Source organism: Pleurodeles waltl, chromosome 8 (assembly GCF_031143425.1).
Source record: "Pleurodeles waltl isolate 20211129_DDA chromosome 8, aPleWal1.hap1.20221129, whole genome shotgun sequence".
Classification (NCBI taxonomy): domain Eukaryota; kingdom Metazoa; phylum Chordata; class Amphibia; order Caudata; family Salamandridae; genus Pleurodeles; species Pleurodeles waltl.
This window is the reverse complement of record NC_090447.1, coordinates 132,593,253-132,596,841: the sequence shown is the minus strand read 5'-3', so window position 1 is coordinate 132,596,841 and position 3,589 is coordinate 132,593,253. Positions and strand designations below refer to the sequence as shown.

The window sequence follows — 3,589 nt, the reverse complement described above, 5'->3', positions numbered from 1 at the left end:
CAGATCATGTTTAGCTTAAAAAGTTGATCTGTTGTACTTTGGCCTCTCCTAAAACCAGCTTGGTGTGTTGATATTAGATCTCCATCCTCTAACCATTGGTCTAGGCGCGACTGAATCATTTTGGCAAAAATCTTTCCAACACTATCAAGCAGTGAAATAGGCCTGTAATTGCTCACCATATCCCGAGGCCCTTTTTTGTGAATTGGAACAATTATTGATTTCTTCCAAGAGGTAGGGATTACCTCGTGGTGCCAAACACTGTTAAATAGACGGGCTAGAGCAGGTAACCATAACGCTAGCTGGTTACGGTAAGCGTCTAAAGGAATGCCGTCTGGGCCTGCGGCCTTATGCGGTTTTTGGAGGAGGATAACTTGTTTAATCTCTTTCTCACTGAATTCCGGTATTAGCTCCATTACACACGGAATGGCATAGGCTACCTGCATGGGATTTGTGCTGGGGAATTCGTTAGGGACTAATTCATTCTGGGTTTCATTTGCTAATCTAGCAAGCCAATTTGAAGATACTGCATAAGTCTTTTGAGGTGGAAATACCTTAGTTGATCTTTGATTTCTGCCTACCAGCCCTTGAGTGAGAGTGTTTGAGTTATTGGTGCTCCCGGATGCCGTCTTGGCCACTTCCTGGTTCAAATCTTTTGTTTCATTATTTAGCTCTTCATTGCCTCTACATCCCTTCTCCCCATCCCTGTCATTACTGTTGAGGTGTCTCCAAGTCCAGGACTCCAACAAGCATTTGCAATGCAACAGGTATTGCATTCTCCAAGTTAGAGCTATTAGCAGTTGTAAACTCCCAGCTGGACTTTCTTGCCACATTAAACCTATCGGCAAAAGTGCAATTATCTACTTAACAGGCAAAAGTGCAATTAACTATGTAACAGGGTCGATGTCTTGCAAAGCGCTCGACTTCTGCCAAGCGAGATCGCGCTGCAAAAAAAGATAAAGAGTAGTCCACAAACCGGATGGAAAACAGCAAGCCTCGCATGTTTTCAGTACTTGGTCGCTGCGCTCGAGGAGGGCTAACCATCGGAAAAGGCGTGACGTATGCTATTGTGACTATTGAAAGCAAGCCGATTTTGAAAGGCAAGCCCACGAACCAATGAAAGACACTGACGTGACATGGGCGGGGGTCTGAGCCCTTTTCTAACTACTAATGCAACTCTCAAGCAAAACGCATGCGCAAGCGCATGCAACGCAGGCTCGACCCCAAAAATGGTGTTCCATGTGGAATGGGGCTTTGGGCCTCCGGCAGTGAGCGCATGTCCAACTTCCTAAGGGGAGCCCAGTGCAGTTGCGATTAAGAGCAGCAGGCTCCGGGCGGTGGGCTTGTTGAGCAGAAGAGAGCTGAAACTGCAGCTTTTCCTTCCAACGTCCATACCACCCTGAATGCGCCCGATCTCGGAAACTAAGCAGGATCGGGCCTGGTTAGTACTTGGGTGGGAGACCACCTGGGAATACCAGGTGCTGTAGGCATTTTGCCTCTCGCAGACATTAGGTGCTGCACGTCTTAGCTCAATTACACAGCTTCCTCGATAATTTAATTTTCCACTTTTTATTTCCTGCACTCTTTTTTTTCCTGTCTTAAAAAAAGAAATATAAAAGAAAAGCAATAACACGAAAATACACACGTTCCAAAGGAAAACTTGCAATTATTCTGCACTTTACACTCGGCCCAAGCTGAATAAAACATTTGCTCCACGACGGGCAAAGGGATCCCTAGCTAAGGCTTTGCTTTCTTGCAGTAAGCATATGTGTGAGGTCTTAAGACCAGATATCACTTCTTGTGATGTTATTTCCTGTCAGGTCATGGGTTGTGATGCCACTACCTGTGATTCTAGGTGCGATTTCACATGCTGTGGTGTCATGTGCCGTGATGTCACTTGCATAGTGCCTAACTTGGTCAGTCCCCCCACTCATTTTCTTTAAGACTTGTGCCATGAATAAGCCTTAGCCCCCAAGAAATAGTGCTTGAGCCCACTATTGGCAACCAAATGGGAAAAAAAACAGCACATCGTGTTGGAAATGTGATAAAAGGACGATGATGTATTCGGTGTGGAAGAATGAAATGAGTTGCAGACACTAGTGAAACAGTCCAAAAGCAGAGCATTCCAGAAACAGGGAATAAAAAGAGGAAAGGTGCGTACAATTTGAGTTGTTGTAAAAGGATTCTAAAGCATTTTCCGGCATTTCATGGCACTGTAACACGTGTCATTAACTTAACGATACACTCGGCCCAAGCTGAAGAAAACATTTGTTCCACAACGGGCAAAGGGATCCCTAGCTAAGGCTTTGCTTTCTTGCAGTAAGCATATGTGTGAGGTCTTAAGACCAGATATCACTTCTTGTGATGTTATTTCCTGTCAGGTCATGGGTTGTGATGCCACTACCTGTGATTCTAGGTGCCATTTCACATGCCGTGGTGTCATGTGCTGTGATGTCACTTGCATAGTGTCTAACTTGGTCAGTCCCCCCACTCATTTTCTTTAAGACTTAGTGCCTGAGCCCACTATTGGCAACCAAATGAAAATAAAATCAGCACATCGTGTCGGAAATGTGATAAAAGGACGATGATGTATTCAGTGTGGAAGAATGAAATGAGTTGCGGACACTAGAGCACTAGTACAATTTAAGTTGTTGTCTAAGCATTCCAAAGCATTTTCCGGCATTTCATGGCACTGTAAGAGGTGTCATTAACTTAACGATCCATTTATCGACCACAGAAAGAATGGGTGAGCAGGGCGTGTGCAGAATAAAACCTGTTCAACATAGGAAAACATCCCAGCAGTGAGCACATCACTCACTGTTGCGTCCTAAGCATTAAACTACAGACCTCTGTCTCTTTCAGTTTCACTTGTATTGTAAGAAGGGGCATTATTTTGCATGTTGTTTGAGAAAGGATTCCATGATGAAAGTCCTTTTTTTTTCAACATATCCTAAATACTTTCTGTGGGACCCTGGTTTGACAAAAGTAAAGAAAAGACTGGCCACCCTCTGCCTGTAAGGCATGGCAAATATGTTGCAGATGGCACTTACAGAGTGACAGAGCCTCTCCATTAAGTGAAAAAAGTGCAAGAAGAAGGCTTGCCTTCCTGTTTATTTCTGGATTTGTTAAGGAAGTGTAGAAGAGATATTTCTCCCGGCCAGAGTGAATGTAGGTGTCGCCACTCAGTGGGATAACAAAGAGAGAACTCCTGCATAGCAGCAACTAATCGTCCTTGGGAGGGGAGAATGAACGCTGCTGTTCAGAAGCAGCGTCTCCCCTGGTGACTTCTCCTTGTCATGCCTTAAGGAGGGGTCCAAGGAGGCGCAGCACACGTTGTGTCAGGTCAGGGCTGTCCATTGTAATTGAGTGTGTGAGAGGGGCCGTCTGATAGTCGTGCTAGGTTAGGGAGGGGCTGCTGCCACATGTGAAGATGAGAGAATCGGACGTAACCCAGAGCAGTTAACAAGCATTTTCAATACAACGGGTCACAAATTTGCTCAAGTTAGAGCAATTACCGTTGTAAACTCCTAACCGGACTTTTCTTGCCACACAAATGAAAAAAAAAAAACGCAGCGCGATTGCGCTGCGTTTT

The 3,589-nt window shown here is 44.9% G+C and overlaps 1 pseudogene; it reads left to right on the top strand.

Moving 5' to 3' along the window:
* The first annotated feature begins 1,378 nt into the window (after positions 1-1,378).
* Positions 1,379-1,487, top strand: LOC138251729 (5S ribosomal RNA; annotated as a pseudogene).
* Positions 1,488-3,589: the final 2,102 nt, after the last annotated feature.